Consider the following 18,969-nt stretch of genomic DNA (forward strand, 5'->3'; position numbering starts at 1 on the left):
GTAAATTTGTCGTGTGTGAGAGACTTTAATATTTTGAAGACAAATAATATTATAAATTGTCCCATACTAATCTTTACCTTTCTTGTCGTTACATGACAAAGGGAACTAAGATTATCTATTTAATAACCTACTGACGTATAACTACCTCTCGTCCAAGAGTATAACTTACCCATAACTGGTCTACAAAACACACTACAAAAAGCTACGAAGTTCTACGAGACATGTTGGCAGCAGAAGTACGAACCTCGTCTTCAAATCTACAGTGAATTTCTACAAAAGCAGGCGAGACTCTAACCAAGATCAGCTTCAGTTTTACAGTGAATTTCTACAAAGGCAAGCGAGACTGTATCCAATATCAGCTTCAGTTCTACAGTTGATTCTACATTATCAAGAAACTACATTTCTATGATCAAGTAACTACAATCCAGTATACAAAGAAGAACGAGTTACGAGTGAGGAAAACAAGCTCAACGATTAACTACAAGTATCAAGTCTACGAGACATCTCTATAATCTTCTACACTCACCTACAAGTAGCAGCAGTCTTCATCCCATAACGAGTAAATCACAATAAGAAAGGACCAGGAATACATCGAGAAAGAAAAACAAAACAAACAAACGAAGAGCAATAATAGAGCAACAAACCCCCACCCCTCTTTCCAACCGCCCCCTACCTCCACCAACATCACCACGCTGACGAAGGAGTAAAGAGGTCAAGAGGACGGCAGCAAATACCAAAGCCCACATTCACAACTCATCTTACTCATCCTTCTTCACTCAAGTTACTCATCGCTACTCATTTACTCGCCATAGCTACCAATGTGTGAGAAGTCGACGTTGCTAGCGTTTTGCTGAGAAGCTGAGGACACCCCACAACACGTCAATCAACTCACCACCTGCACCACCACTAACACCATTCCCACCATAGTAAAAATTAGCCAGTTACATAGTTACTTCATTTATACAATATACAGTGATAGACACAGTGGTAGACAAAACCTTCTTCACAGACATATAAAACGTGCTGTATAGGTACAACTTAGGTACACATACCCACATCAGTTATCTGCATAAGTCAGTCACTTAATACTTGATAGCGGTCAGTTATTCCCAACGATTGTTACCATTTATATATACATAATTGTTTCATACATACAACTACACATTATTGCATCTACAAAACCATAATTAAAGTATATAATCACAGTTACTCAGTCAGCGATTAAAAGAATTGTAATAAGCTTTTACTAATTTAAGCTACCTAGTGGAACCAGTCAAACTAAATTACAAGGAAAACCAGGAAAAAAAATAGCCAACACAAATAATGTTAGCAAGAATGAACAACATCTTCCACACAATCGTGCAGACAAAGATTTCCACGCAGTGCTGACACATATATTGCCCACGATAGGTACAAATGAACAGCAAGTGAGTGAACATAGTTAATGTTGTATACAGTGTATATATATTTTTTATATAAACTAATAAAATATGGGGCTATATAATATAATTTTCAGTATTATGTGTGCAATATAAGCTAAGTCTTAAGAACGGGTCCCAAGGATTAGCCAGCAATTATGGAACCTCGGACAACACTGAAAAAGTGTACACAAAGGAAGAAAAAAAAACTATATCAAATTAACACATATAAAAAATATAGTAAGATAGCGTAACAAACAAACGAAAATAGGTGTAACTGTTAATACAAATGCCACAATACAGCATAAACTCCTTCTATAAGTGAAACAAAGAGCAAGTTTGTTCCCCACGAGTCAGTGGGAAGGCACATCATCACTACCATCGACAGCAGCATGACCGGATCAGCAATGTCAGGACTGCAATTACTACAATATTAAAGCAGTTACTACAATTATGTAACAACAAACGATTGCATTACTGCAATTATGTTACAGTTGCTACAATTATGTAACTACAAACGATAGGTAACAATTACAGTTCAATTATGTATACTACAATTATCATGTAACAATACAATTATGTAACAATTTATACAATGTTATACAGTTCTGTATTACTACAATATTACTACAGTGTAACTGCAATTATGTTACAGCTGCTACAGTTATGTAACTACAAACGATTTGTACGGTAAAAATTACAGTACACTTATGTACAATAAAAATACAATTATGTAACAATACAATTATGCAACAATTCAAACATTGTTATTACAATTCTGTATTATGAGAATCATCTTACAAGTTAGGTGAAATATTAGACATTACTATAAGGATAACTCCATATGTAATGTAATGACTTAGCAGTATTACCATTGCATAATTATTTGCATACACCCGTTTATACTTACACATTTTACAATATTATATGCAATATTCTATAAACATTTTAACTATAGTGCATTTGTTCAATTATATATTATACAATTTGTTTAAAATGTTTTATGTCTCTAGTATATTTTTAGGTCAGTACAATATTATCATGAATATTATGTCTATATAATATTATAATCAATATTATGTGTTATAATAGATTAGAGTGTGCCACTGATGAATGCAGTCGGAGGATCGCCAGCTGACGTGACCAAGTGATGTCAGGACTCCATATTATAATAATACAAATTCATAATAGATAGGAACACAAATGTGTAGTCTTGAAGGTAGTCAAGCTAGGTGGGAAAGGAAATGTTTTTGCAATTTCAGTGGGAAAGGAAATGTGTCTGCATTTCTGTAAGAAATGTCAGACGTGCACTATGTCACCAGAAACACTTCATACACACAGACATACGGGCTTCTCGAACATTCTAACATGTGTCTAGTACACGTGACACAAAGCCCTCCTAGACAGGGAAAGAAGAGTTAGAGGATGAGAATGGGGCTTTCTATAGAACCGAAAGGTTGTAAGTGAGAGGGAGTGAGAAAAGGGGTCTAACGAGACAATCTGGGAGGTAACAGCGGGACTCTGTACATCAGTCGTGTGTGAGAGACTTTAGTTAATCTTTTCAAGACAAATAAAATTTAAATAGCCCCATACTAATCTTTACCTCTCCTGTCATTGAATGACAAAGGGAGCTAAGATTATCTACTTACAAACCTTTTTTTTTTTTTTTTTTTAGTAACAGAACAGAGGAAGGAAAAACAAGTGAATAAAAAAAAATAATCCATACACCAGATTACTGGTGTCTTCTGTTCATGAAATATCTGTAACAGACTTGAACAGCTGTAGCTTGAAGTTTGGAGGGAAACAACTCTGGGGAGGCGAGTTCCAGAGAGATGCAGTTCGAGGAATGAAAGAATTCTGATAGAAGTTCTGCAATATGGCTGAGTGACATGCCAGTCATGAGCCCTACCAGATACCCATGTAGCACGAGGGAAAGCATGGAGAGGTGGCACCATGGACGCAACTTCGTCTGAGCATTTGCCATAAAAATATTTGTAAAATAATGCAAGGAAGGCAACATTCCTTCTTACTTGTAGGGGAGGTAGTTTTTTTGTAATGGCAGGGTTGTTAATAATTCTAACAGCTTTGTTCTAAATTTTGTCTAGTTATTTTAATGCAACATCTCCATATCCTACTCACGTATAACTACCTCTCGTCCAAGAGTATAACTGACTCATAACTGATCTACAAAACACACTACAAGAAGCTATGAAGTTCTACAATATATATATATATATATATATATATATATATATACAGGGTAGGCTGTAGCACCAGTCGAGCAGGGCAGTACTCCCAAGGTGGATGGAAAGTCGGTGACAGGAAGAGCTGAAGCTCCCATTTCATCAGCCCTGGGGACAAGTTCCTGACCATCCCTCTTTGCTGAACTTTTTCAATGTTTCAGTAAAACAGAGTAGGCACGCATGCTCTCCAATTCAACTTACTCTAACTCTCAACACCAAACTACATGCACATTGCACACTTCACTTCCTTTTCAAAGGTTACATCAACAATAAAATTAGAATGGCGTCTAATAACCAAGCCTCTGAGTCCCCAGGGAGGGAGGGGGACCACAAATGCCCCACCTTCCTCCCCTCTCACCGTGACGACTCAACGAGTTGCCTGGAACCCCTGTCTTACTCACTTCTTCAAGCCTGCAACATTCCCGGCCTTACGTCTAACTTTCTCTCTGTTGAGCACGACCCCTCTTCCTCTATCCTCTAGCTCCGGCTTTCCTGTCAGTCTCTGACTAAATATATCTGTGCTGTTTACTTATCCCCTAATTCTTCTATGACACATTCTTCGACTATCTTACATCCACGATGAAACATATCCTATCCGTTTCTTCTTTCTCTGTAATCTCCATTCTAGGAGTGTCATAAAGACTTTGTAGTTACTTGTAGAGAAGTATATTTTAGACTTGTGGTCGAGCGGCTTTTATATCTTGTAGTAACTTCCCCACCAAATGTCATGTAGTGACAGGAGAGGTAAAGAATAGTATGGGACTATTTTTATTTGTCTTGGAAATATTAACAAGTCTCTCACACGGAACGAGTATAAGTCCCGGGTAGCTACCTCCCTGTCTCGCTATCTGTCTCTCTCTCTCAAATCGCTAAGCCCTTCTCCCGTCACCTGTCTCCTCTGAGGCCTGTCTACTGCTCTCTTGCCTGTTCGGTGGCTAATCTCCGTCTGAGCTCTCTTTCCTAAATTCTGGTGTAGCAGGGGTGTGTCACGTGTGTTCCTCGTGGATGGACTAGGTCTTTGTTCACGAGAGGACTGCTGACAGCTAACTGCATCATCTCCTTACTGGCCGCTGTCGTCAGCTTTCCTCAGTGTTAAGAGTGTGTAAGCATGTTTAGCACTGCTCGATTCTCGCAGACACAACACCTTCTCATCATCTGACTTCCTGCTTCTATCTATCTATTTATCTATCAATCTATTATGTAGTCCTATATCTGCTCGGTCGCGCGAAAATGGCGTACCATCGACATTTAATAGTTATAATATATTAATACATACTACATACACATTATAATGAACTTATAAGCTAATTAAGTGAAATACATAATATTGTAAAGTAACAAAATTGTATGAATATTGTATACATATATTATTCATAGTAAATAGTGATTATTCAGTAATAATACATTTAAACAAGTTGTATACATATTTGAGTAAATGCAATGGTTGTTGTATAACACTTTGTAAGACGTGCATGTACAACAGACGTACGCATATAATTGTGCAATGGTAATACTGCTAGGTTATACATTACATAGAGTTATCACTTTAGTAATGTCTAATATTTCACCTAACTTGTATGATGATACTGGTAATACAGAATTGTGCTATAATTGTATGACTTATATTGTGTTAATGTATAATTGTGTTGGCCTTATAATTGTAGTTACATTTGTTAATGCAACTCTTACATAAGTGTCTTGGCCTCATAATTGTAGTTAAAGTTACATAAAAGTTACATCTTGCTAATGCAACTGTTACATAATTGGCAAAGTGTAACATAATGCAATCGTTTGTAGTTACATAATTGTTACATATCGTTTGTAGGTACATAATTGTAGTTAGTGTAACATAATGCAATCGTTTGTCGTTACATAATTGTTACATATCGTTTGTAAGTACATTATTGTAGTTAAAGTTACATAAAAGTTACATCTTGTTAATGCAACTGTTACATTTCCATCTTGCTCTCCTCCCAGAAAGGAGTTTTTCTTTAAACATACCCACCAGTGGTTTATGGTCGGTGAATAAGTGGATTTCGTAACCATATACCAAATCTCGAAACTTTTGTAATGCAAAAATCACTGCAAGTGCCTCTAAGTCTGTAGTGCAATAATTTTTCTCCGCACCTCTTGTTTGTCTGCTGGCAAATGCAATTGGTTGATTCTTTCCTTTTTTATCTTCCTGCATCAGTACAGCCCCTAATCCTTTAACTGATGCGTCTGTACAAATAAGAAATGATTTCGTGTAATTCGGATATGCTAAACAAGGTGCATTTGTTAGTTTAATTTTTAGATTGTTAAATGCCCTTTTTTGTTCTTCTTCCCATTGGAATAGTTGCACCTATGTTCGATTGTTTGGTATATGACCTTAATTTTTTTTTGTAATCATTGTTGTGTTCTTGCTTGGTTTCTTGAGGTACGTTCACCTGTTCGGTTGTATCCGAGGCTGAATAATTATGTGATATTTCCCTTGAAACTCGTTTTAAATGGTCAATATGAACTTGTTTTTCCTCGCCACTTGAAAGTGACTTAATTAAAACTTTGTTACATATCGATTGTAGTTACATAATTGTAGTTAAAGTTACAGGAGATTTCAATGTTCACCACCACCTTTGGCTCTCCTCTCTTTTCACTGATCCACCTGGTGAACAAGCCTACATCATTTCTCTCCTTAATGACTTAGAGCAGCTTGGACAGCACCTTATGTGTATCCCTGACAAACATATACTTGACCTCTTCTTTACAACTCATCCTTCTGCATACACTGTTAATCTTTCCTCTCCGTTGGGATCCTCTGATGACAACTTTATTACCTCAACCTGTCCTATCGCTGCAGTGAGGCCTGTGGACCCGCCAAAGAAACGTCGGTTGTTGCACTTTGGAGCTGCTGATTGGGAGGCCCTCAGGCAGACAACATATGCATGTTACATATGCATGTTGGATTTTCGTAATGAGAGTGTTTTTGTTTTGGACCAGATTTCTTCAGCCTTTAACCGTTCATGGGTACATCCGATCTTTGTGTTTCCTCCAGTGGTAATTTCTCTGATCGGATTTTTTGTTATTGTATGTGTAGTTTACTGTTGTTTTAAGCTAATGGATAAAAGACTGCATGAGATCTGCATAGCGACAAGATTAGTGCGCCAACGACGGGACCTGGAAACAAGCAGTTCTTAGTGACACTCATTGTGACTGCTGAAGCTGTGAAGATCATGTAGCTTTATACTGAAGGAAAGATAACTGTAAATAAGTGGTAACTCTACCAAATCAGAATAGTAAATAAAAAAAATAAGTAATATGGTCATACAAGGATATCAAATGAACCAGTTGTAAGCGAAAATAATTGCGAAGGAAATATTCACTTATCATCCAATCCTAGGTTGCCCTTGAGGAGCGTTGGAGCCCGGAGCTAGGCAAGTTGGTCCTGACATTTAAAATGAGAGTGACCAGCCCCACTCATCCCTGAGTGGAATTACGTGAGCAATAATCCCCAACCACTCCTTGGATATAAACCTTCACCGGCTCAATCCGATTGGAGCGCTGTAATTACCTACTAAACGACCAGGCGCCAAAATATGGTTATATGGTTACCACCTAGATTAGTAAATGGTTTCCTGGTGTACAGGAAACCATTTGGTTTATCACTCAGTGCAAACTCACCCGCAGGCAGAAAGAAGTGAAAAGAATGAAGGAAAGAAGACGGAGTGTAAAGTCACCCGTAGGCAGATGGACGAGGAAAGAATGAAGGAAAGAAAAACAGATGAGGATGAAAGGAAAGAAGGATGAAGGAGAGTAAAGGGCAGACATCCGAGAGCAGCACTACGAGTACATCGAGTGAGCGGATGGTGAGCGCCCCCACCTACCACAAAGGTAAATGATAATACAGACATAAACATTGAACTGTGAATTATTAATATAAAGAACGATATACTAGATATCAGAAAAGAATAGCAAATGTGAGGAAGTTAATAACTAAGAGACATGACTCTCAAAGACAGTTTTTATGAAATCAACTGTTCTGTACTCAACTGAAATGTTCATTATTCCATGAATTATTATAGTTTTTAGTACTAGCCCTATATAATCAACTTCAACGGTGAACTTGAGAAGAATAATATTACTTTGTGTTGCTACAGTTACTGTACATAATTATCACATGCTCTATGCATTGTTAATTAATTACTTATTACATTAATACATTTATTACCTTCTAATTTTACACCCATTAATAGAAGTAAATTTTCATTGAATTTTAACATGGCCATCCACATTAAATATATTTCCTTTCTTATTTGATCCAATTGCTCGCACTGTTATACTCCCCTGCAGTCAAAAGTTAACTATATTATCTATCCAATTACATCTTTACCATATAACTCATTCATGTCTCCAACCGCAGTACCTAACCTACTTCACCCCACTGTGTCAGGAAACACAATTTTTCCATAGCGGAGAGGAAAATTGTAACCACTTGTACAGCAGTAGTATGTAAGTGTATTCTAAGTAGGGTGTACGTGACTAATTCTTTTACCTATGGTCTGGTCTAGTTTAAATTCTGCCTGCACAGTCTTTTTCGAGAGAGAGAGAGAGAGAGAGAGAGAGAGAGAGAGAGAGAGAGAGAGAGAGAGAGAGAGAGAGAGACAGACAGACAGAGAGAGAGAGAGAGAGAGAGAGAGAGAGAGAGAGAGAGAGAGACAGACAGACAGAGAGGGAGAAATATATATAGAGAGAGAGGGAGAGATTATAGAGAGAGTCGGGCGGCTTGCAGAACAGACAAGGGTGGCGTGGTAGAGGCAAGACCTGTTCTGTACTTGTGTAAGTACATATCCTCAGTATCGCCAAGGACTCTGGATTTACCTACGATCAACGAGAGTGGAACTAACGGAGAGAGAGAGAGAGAGAGAGAGGTGTACTGTAAACCCCACGGCAAAGAAAAAAAAAACTAGTGCCACTGGGGCTGGATGGTTATGGAAGAGAAGAAATGCCTTCCAATGGATCAAATACGTCGCTACAGCCATGAGCAAATGTTCGCCAGTAATCCTTTGCCAGCAATGAGTACTGTTTTCTTTATTATTTTCTCCCTCCTTCCCAGGCGACAGAGACTATTTTCTTCTCGCAATCTTTTATTGTGCGCGTCATACTGATAGAAAAATAGGTCAGAGTTGGTCAGGCATTCCTTCCATTGCTACAGCCTTGATAGAAGTGTCGGCGAAGTTTTGCTTATGGCTGTACCTCCGCCTATGTAAAATCCTGGATTGCGTCGCTTTATGAACGTTTAGGGTACAAATAAATACAAAAAAAAAAACATTTGATCTACCATCACTGGGTAGCCCATATATCACTAGTCTTGTCTACGTTTCAAAATGCTAAGTACTTAAAGTGGCGCGACACATTGAGGGAGTGAACTAAGTCGTTTTTATTTTATTTTATTTTATTTTTTTCATCCTGATGATCTTAGCCAAGGAGAGATAAATTTATTGTACTGAATGGCTTTATGAAGGATATATCTGATATGTCCTTGAAAATCCTTCGTTAAGAATCCCATCCCTACTGTGACCTAATTTTAAAGTTTATTTTTATTGCCTCACAGTTATTTAACGATAGTTTTGGAAGCTTTATGTAAATTTTTGTGTAAAAAAAAAAAAAAAAACTGTCCAAATCTAAACATCACTGTGATGAGATAGCAAGAGTAAGATTAAGATGAATTAAGACATGTTTTTGTTGCAAGAGTGAATGGATCATTTTTAACCTCTAGACTCCTATGACGCAAATTCTGGTTTATTCTTGAAACTTCCAGGCTATTTTATTCATCTTAAACAGGACCTTAGTTGAGAAGGGAGCAATGAAGTCTAAATCTAAACCGTCTAATATTAAATCTCTTCAAAGCATTCCCAGTGAGATGGGCCACACACTTATTTATTCACCATTCAAGCCCCTGGAATCCTAGCTCCATTTGATATTCTATTCTTCCTAGAAAAAAAAAATCGTTTAGATGAGATTAAAGAAAATGTGACCTGACTGCCTTGTGTGTTAACCCAGGATGTTTGCTTTGTTTCGCAGGTGGTGATCGCTCTCTCTCTCTCTCTCTCTCTCTCTCTCTCTCTCTGAGTGTTTGAGAAAAAGAGGTTTGGAAGTCGGTGACGTTAGGGAACTGACAAAAGATCGAGCTGGCTGGATGAATGTTGTGAGGAGAAATGCATGATCAGGGATTTTGGCACCCCCTGTGAGCATGGCAGCGTCCAATTGACTCACTCGCATACGTTTGTGTGAAGCTCCAGAATGTGGTGAATTTTTTTTGGCGTATCCGGTAGAGCCTGAATTCCGGGGGCTTGAATGATGAGTGAATGAAAGTGTGGCCTATTTGGATTGGGCAAGTTTGTGCTGTCAGGACATTGCTACTCCTCACCCTGCCCTTGGGTGGGAAAGGAGGTCCGGATGATGATGATGATGATGATTACATCTTCATATCGTCCTGTATTTAAATGAAGTAAATTATGTGAATGTTTAGTAGATAAAGATAACACACGAGAATGTGAAAGTGTAATGTGGAAAACAATTCGCAAAGGAAAAAGAGCTATTAAGTCAATAAAAACATTATAGTCGGTCCCCTATTCTCTAACCTTGCCTTCAGACCGAGTGTTCTCAGAATCGTATAATTTCATTCAATTTCATCCTTACTTGACCCTCAACCCTTCTACCAATTTTGTTCCCAATCGTATCAAAACTTTTCGTCTCGAATTTGCATCGTGAACTTGACCTTTGACCTATTGTCGTTAAAATCGCATCTCTTGATTTTTGGCTGATCCTGAACTATTGCACGTAGTTTGGGCCAATCTGAATTAAACGTTATTGAGTTATAGGGTCAAAAATTGGACTTGACATTTGACCTTGACCTTCGGCTAGTTGGTCTTAAAATGGTGGCACTTCATCCTTGTCTGAGCTTTAACATTTCCACTCTGTTTGGTGACCTTGACGTATAACCTAGTGTTCTTAAAAACAACAGGTCAACGCCTGGAATGTTTCTAGCATGGGTCAAGTGGCCTACTACAGTAATCCTCTCTTTGTATGTTCTTTTACCGAGCTGGGTCCAAATCGAATCAAAACTTTGAGTTTCTCTGTATTTTGTCCACACACACACACACGCACACACGCGCGCGCACACACACACACACACACACACACACACACACACACACACACACACACACACACACACAAAATCTCACTCTCTCTCTCTCTCTCTCTCTCTCTTCTAACAATCCAATACACCCTAGACATAAAAAGTGAGGTACAGGAATACGATGGGGAAGTGTACATGAGAGAGTGGTTGGGAAGGGTGTTGGGTATTTTGTTTCTTTGTGGGATGTTGTTAGATCAGGCAGGGCGAACACAAAAACAAGCTCACCGCAGTCTCAACCAGCCAACTCACCTCCACTCTGACCTCTGGAGAAAATTTTATATCTGATCGGACTTATCCAATCTACTTTACTTTTTTTTTATACTTTACTGTTTTTTTTATTATCTTGTTTTTTTTTTCATTTTTCAAAAATCTTGTAGCAGGGGAGGAATGAATATTATTTTCAACCCGCACAGTACAAAGAGTCATCCCTAATCTGAAAAGTAAATTATCTGACGGTGTATCCTTGTATCGTCATATGTATATATACAAACTCTGTCGGTGTTACAATAGATAAAAATAACATATAAGGAAATAGTAAGGTTCAGCATGCAAAATCAGTGCCCAAGAAATAAGTACTGCGAGGTTTCCTATTTCAGTGAGAGTTGGGCTAATTGTCCGCAAGTTACTGCGTCACCTGTAGCTTTTCTCTTGATGTTAGACCTGTTGTGCTTCGTGATGTATATTTATTCTGCCCTAAATGTCTTGTTACTTAGCTATTTAGAATTTCCAATGGTTTATTCCTATCGATAGTTTGTCTTACGTTAAACTATGTAATTATGAAAAAAAATGGTAACATGGCAGGTGGGAGATATTTTGTACAAACTAACAAAGCTACTGCAAATGACAACCCAAAACATAATTCTGAAATAATTGTCTGTATACCTGTTTGCCGTTCGCGATTGCTCATTTTTTCTCGTTGAAAATAAGCCTGCGATGCCCTGCTGTGCCTAGCATGTTACGAATCATGTAATAACACAATACCGTAGTATGTACTTTATGATTTGAGTGTACTGTATTGTATGCATCCGTTGCACACTGACGCCAATTTAAATAACCCATTCCTGCCGCTCAAACTTATATTCCATTGTTGACGATGTTTGGCGGTCACGCACCTGGTTGGTGTAAAAGTTGTCACTGATATCAAGCTACAACTTTAAAACGAATACATAAATCAAACAGGCACTAATTAAAACCCGTCAACTGCAAGTTAAATATACCCCTGATATACTGTACAGTAAAGAACCATACCTGCTTATGTGCCGAGTACAGTAGGTTAATCAATGTCCTGATAACGCATTTATTCCCCCTGCTTTTATGACGAAATGATTCATCTATATCTTTGATTCATACCACTTCCTCTGTGTGACTACTGTTCACCCTCCTTCATTTTTCATCTCTTGTAAGCCTATTTGCACACTTCTTGTTATAGATATATTCCTTCTTTCCTTCAACAGAACTTGGATGCATCCAACCAAACAACTTCTTTCGTTTCTCCTCCACTTCTTCCTTTTCTCCTCTACTGCACATTATCCCTCTATCCCACCGATTATCTGCAAAAGCCTTTGCAACACTACTTCTTCTTCTCTACCACAGTTCTTTCTACCTCTACATCTCTCCTAGCTCTTCCATTCTTAGTGGTCGATCCCTTTACAACATGTCGCATTTTCTTGTTATTGTCTCGCTGCATTAAGACATATTCATTCACCTTAACCAAGACTTTTCGTATTTAAGCGCTTATTAAAGAATATTTCTCACTCCTCCATGTTAAAAAATCTCTTCTAAATAGATTTCAGTCAGCTGATGATTTAAAAAAGATTCAAAATACAAAGGATAAACTATGTAGAGTAACTGGGGATCCCTACTGACTCACTGCACTTCGATCACGGGCTGAATTTAACCTCTTCAGTTCGGTGACGTATTAATTTTATTCTTCCTATTTCCATACGAATATATTCACATTGAAATACATTTTTTTTTTTTCAACCAAAGAGGTTATTGTATGTGCCATCATTAAATCCTTCACTATTATGGTGATCCTCTGAGTAAAATCGTCTGGACATAGCGGGTACAAACTATAATAATGCGTCATCGTAGTCTATCTATCTATCTATTTACAGCATGTTTGGTTTTTAAGAAAACAGTTTTAAAATTTCAGATCATCAGACTCTAATGTATACGCTACCTTTATTGATTTTTAGAAGGTCTTTGTAGATTCCGGTGTTGCTGTTTCCTGATGCTATATTATTGTTGTGTGAAGATGAATGCGAGTTGCAAGGTTTGGTGAATGAATTTGGGAGAGTGTGTAGGAAGAAGAATGTAAAAGTGAATGTAAACAAGAGTAAAGTTATAGTGTTTGAGAGGAATAAAGTCACAGAGTGCAGAGTGAGATTGGATGGTGAGGATATGGAGAATGTGAGTGCACTCAAGTACTTGGGTAGTGTGATGAGTAAGGATGGAACTTTGGGGGATGAAGTGCTTGAAAGGGTACAGCAGGGAAGGAAGGGAGTTGGTTCACTGAGAGCAGTGATGAGAAATAGGAAGGTGAGTATCGAAGTTAAGTAGTCACTGCATGATAGTATTGTGATCCCTACCCTGAAGTATGGAAGCGAGGCAAGGACCTTGCTAGAGGGGAACAAGTCAAGAGTGAGAGCAGTGGAAATGAGTTACCTGAAAGGAGCATGTGGGGTGACATGGAGGGACAGGTTGACGAATGAAGAAGTGAAGGAACGCTGTGGGGTGGATGTGAATGTGGTTGAGAAAATTAGGAGGAATACACTAGGGTGGTTTGGACATGTGGAGAGAATGGAGAATGAAAGACTGGCTAAGAGGGTGTATGTAGGTGAAGTGGAGGAAGGGAGAGCGAGGGGAAGACCGAGGATGAGTTGGAGGGATGGAGTTGAGAGGTACATGAGGGAGGGGAGGGAGGGAGGGAGAGCAATCAAATGATGGGTGACAGAGCGACTTGGAGGCGTTTTGTCTGCGGCCACCCTATGCGGGATTGCGGCGTCGGGCTATAGATAGATAGATAGAACCATTTTAAACTTTTTTGTCAATTTTTAGAGGCTGGTATCCCTCATTTCTACGTTAATGTGTTATTTTATCTGTACAGAAATCAAATGGTTGTAACTAGGCATCAGGATGCAGTATTTGAATCATGGAGAATCATGAATGGAGTATGTCAGGGTGGTTTCTTATCACCACTGCGCTTTAATGTGTATGTTGATAAGCTCATTAAAATGTGTCAGAATTCTAAAACAGGATGTTCACTTCGTTATAAGATGAGAAATGTAATTACTTACTCAGACGATATAGTCATTCTACCTCCTTCTGCAACAGGCTACAATAGCCACTGAATATATTAGCGAAGGAAACCAAGGATATAGATACTGGAATTAACGCAACTAAGTCGCCAAGCATGTATTTTATTGGTGACAATGAAATGTCCTTGGATTGATGTATGACACTATATTACCGAAAACTAGATATTATTAAGAAATGTAAATAATTAGGTTTCATTCTGAACAATCATCTTAACTGTAAGGATATAATTAGGCGTGGGAATAAATTTTATAACGAATTTAAATGTGCTTCCAGAATATTTTCTAGTGTCTATTTTAGAGTTTTTAGACAATTGTTTGAAAGTTATTGTTTTAGTATATCCATCCATCCATCCATCATCCAATCCTACATTGCCCCATGAAGAGCGTAGGAGCCCGGGGCTAAGCAGTTGGTCCCGACAATGAAGATGAGAGTGACCAGCCTCACTCATCCCAGAGTGGTATCATATGAGCAATCAACCCCAACCATCCCCCGGATACAAACCCTCACCGGATCAATCCGATTGGAGCGCAACGATCACTAACTAAACCACCAGGCGCCAAAATTTGGTTATATGGTTACCACCCAGCGTAGTAAATGATTTCCTGGTGTACAGGAGACCATTTGGCTTGTCACTCAGTGTAGAGTCACCCACAGGCAGAAGGAAGAGGAAAGAATGAAGGAAAGAAAGACAGAAGAGGAAGTGTAAAGTTACCCGTAGGCAGAAGGACAAGAAAAGAATGAAGTAAAGGCAGACGGAAGAGGATGGAAGGAATGGAGAGAGGAGAGGAAAGGGCAGACACCTGACAGCAGCACTACATTGAGTGAGTGGTTGGTGAGCGCCCCCACATACCACAAATATATGGCTAAAAATTATGGTTCTGTAATACAACGTGCCACATTCCCCTCAAACAGTTTGCAGTTGGATATCACACGACAATAAAGAAAATATTAAAATTAAAGTGCTGGGAAAGCAACCATAAAGCATGTAGAATGGCAGACTTTATGACTTTTAACCATTTAATTAATTTGCATAAGATACGGTTTCCAAACGAAGTTCTTAAGAAATCTTGTGTGTGTTTTTTTTTACAGAAGTTTGCTGAACACAAATGATGAATTATTTCTGATAAGGGAAGTAAGGAACATATTTTTAATATTATATGATGTTGGGTGTTTGAGTGGTAATAACTTTGACGCTGTTAATTTAGAACTATGTGTTGAAAACCATGAGCCTGCTATGAGGCAGTATCAAGGTAATTAGGAACAGCATATATAGGGTGACCCAGAAAAACTTCCCACATTTCAAAGGTAAATGAAAAAAAAAATTGTTAAAGATAATAAAAATATTATTTGCACTCATTAAACTTCATTCAGTACAGTTTTTATTCATCATGTTTAAAGATGACATCCTCCAAATGGGGGCTGTCATTGTTTATACAAGCTTGGAGGCGATTTCTGAAGGCTGCCATGGCTCGACGGGTCATGTCGGGTGGAACAGCGGCTATACCCTGCTGAATAGCAACCTTAAGGGCTTCAAGAGTTTGGGGACGATGAGTATACACTCATGATTTAAAGTAGCCCCACAGAAAAAAATCACAAGGGGCGAGGTCAGGGGAATGGGCCAGCCACCCAACATCGCCACGCAACGAGATCACCCGATCCGGATACATTTCCTTCAGCACTTGCAATGATCTTCAAGGTGTGTGTGCCGTAGCTCCATCTTGCTGAAACCACATATCAAGTTCTTCAAGCTCAAGATGTTCAAGTTGTGGCCTTAGAAAGTTTTTGAGCATATCAATGTAATGGTCAGAAGTTATGGTAACAGTTACACCACCCTCTTCAAAGAAATAAAGACCCACGATGCCAACATCGGCAACAATGATGGGGCTACCTTAAATTACGAGTGTATACTCATCGACCCCAAACTCTTGAAGCCCTCTCCTAGAATACATACCTTAATTTTAATGCATCTTAATAAATACGCTGGGTTTGATAAACCGATTTTTCGGAAAATCATACACCCATGTGAAAATCAAAATTTAATAAAATCAAGTACATATATAAAAAATACAAGCTTTGTACTTTGATTTGAACCTTATGTAAATGAGTTTGAATGATATCTTAAAGGTTAAGTGGTAACTTGAAAAAAAAAGTATCAAAAATGAGGAAAAATTCTGATGTAACTTTAAAAAAATGTGGAAAATTTGAAACGGGAGCTGCGAACTTCTCCACGTGCACACACACTCCTGGGTCATGGGCGCTGCAGCACATGGCACTCTAACCCTTACAGACTCACGGTGGGCTGTGGTGGAGGTAGACAAAAATGGGGTATTTTTTTAGTGTCAAAAAATGAGTTTGAAGATTGGCAATTTTTTATGCAATCCCAGACCCTTGAAATTGAACACCACATGGTATTTGGACCCCTCTAAGGCTTTACCTAGTGATTTTGATCACAGGAAGCGTTAGAAACGCACTGAGGTGGTTTGGCCATGTGGAGAGGATGGAGAGTCAGAGACTGACGAGGAGAGTGTATGTGAGTGAGGTGGAGGGGGGGGGGGTAGATGGATGTGGAGGCCCAGGATGAATTGGAGGGATGGAATGGAGAAGTATATGAGGCAGGAGTGTGTGCACTGGGAGCAGGGCAGTGAAATGGAGGGGGACAGGACGACATGGAGGCAGTTTGTTTGTGGCCACCTCTTACAGAATTAAGGCGTCTTGCAATAGATAAATAGATTATTACTATTATCATGATCATCATCATGATCATTATTATGATCATTATCACTGATCTTAAGGACACTGAAGCAATCACTATCATTATTTAATTTACCGCATAATTTTCATTCAATAACTCTTCCCAAAGCTGTTTCGCCTCGTCAGGGCGATGACGTAAATTTGTAGCTTCTTCCTTCTCTTTCTAGTCTTATTTATCATAGGAATGACGTCTAGTGAAAAGGAGATAAACGAGAGGTAAGTATAGCCTCCTGCAATTCGAAAAAGTCTACCCGAAGCTGAAGATATCAAGAGATTGCAAGAATGTGTGATGAAAAACATGTAACACCTGTGTGACGTGTTTACAGTATTGGGTAGTAGAGAGAAAGAAATGAGGGAAGAAACACGCGAAAAAATGAAAGAAAAAAGACGTAAAAATAAAGAAAGACATGGGTAAAGAATGAATGAATGAGGTGAAAAAAGAATGAAAAAAAGAAAGACGTGGAAAAGAAAGAAAAAAAAAGAAAGACGTGAATGAAGATACATAGAAAGACGTGAGAAAAGTGAAAGAAAAAAGACGTGAAAAAGAAAGAAAGACGTTACAGTGAGAGAGAGAGAGAGAGAGAGAGAGAGAGAGAGAGAGAGGTCATTGGGTTGAACTAAACACAAGACGTACTGCTTCAAATGATTCACTGGCAATTGGCCTAGGTTTCATTTATGTTTATTCAAAGTCTCGCCGGAGTGAGTCATCTCGTTCAGTACCATAATCAGAGGTAATTATTAATAGTACTGTTATCATCAGTATACAGTTTGTCAATACTAATGTGATTGATGAGCATTTTAACTTTTTCAGTTCGATGACATCTTCTTTCACCTTCTTACTTATAGACTATTTTATTCAGCATAGGAAAGACCTCTCGTATTCTACATTTAACCCCTTCATATTCGAAAAAATCTCTCCTTAGTAGATCTGAATATACCAGGCATAAAATAAAATATACGTTACTGAACTGAAGTGTTTAACAGTGGTTGTGCTAAAGGTGTTCCGTAAAGGGTTTGTTCGCGATGAAGATAATTGAATGGAGCCAACTGTGAAGCAGCAGTTAGCACATGCGTTGTTGTATCAATGAGTAGCTGCTGGTCAGACCGTCAGATGACGTGGCTGAGACACCTCCTTACGAGACACTGGCTTGCGATGCTGACCCATTTCTTACAGCATGCACGCTGATTCCCTAATTCTTCTTATAACCCATTGGTCTTTGGTTCAGAATGTATTTTGTAGTTGGAAGACGAAACCTACATCATTTTCAAGAGGGTTGTTGTAAAGGGGCGCCAACTCTGGCAATGGTTGGTTTAGTAGAGAATCTGGCGGCATGGGGTCAATCACTTTACGATGTTTTCTTATTACTGTAGGAGGCGGACTTTGTATCGGTCCTTGTTCAACCAAGAGGGGAGGTTGGATATGACTTACTCGTCCATTTGCTGTCCTCATTAACCACATGTTGTAGGAAAACTACCGTTTTAGCCATTGATTACTCTGGGCTTCAGCTTATATAGACAGATGTTTTAAAAGTTCCGTGTTGCCTTCAGCGCTTGCAAAAAGGAATGCCGACGGAATGGCTTTGAGACATGTAACACACTAAGAGAATAATGACCTTATCAAGCCAGATTTTAGTGGTTATGTAGCTTTATGAAAGATCTCAGCTGTGAAAGGATTTATGAACATCATGTCTAACCTGTCCAGTTAGAAAAATCGCTCCAAAACCGACTGTCTGGTGATGGCAATATGAAAATACAAAATACATCATCGTAGTGAAGTATATTCTTTATTCTAATGGCCTAAAACAGCTGTCTTCATCTTGAATGCAGTGTTGTAACTAATTATAAGACTTGAATATGTTATTCACGAAGAAGTTCTATCGAACGGATGTAGAGACATGACACTGTCTTTTTCATCTACTGTCCTACGCGAAATAAGCTACAAAAATGTGTAAACTGGGCCAGATTATAGTAAAAATAGTCGTTATTCAACAGACTATTAGCATACTCTTTTCACTATCCCAATCAGAGCTGAAATAGCTAAATGAAATTTGTAAACTTA

The sequence above is a fragment of the Coenobita brevimanus genome, chromosome 77, assembly GCF_032717465.1.
Source record: "Coenobita brevimanus isolate Jiangsu-jjx chromosome 77, ASM3271746v2, whole genome shotgun sequence".
NCBI lineage: Eukaryota > Metazoa > Arthropoda > Malacostraca > Decapoda > Coenobitidae > Coenobita > Coenobita brevimanus.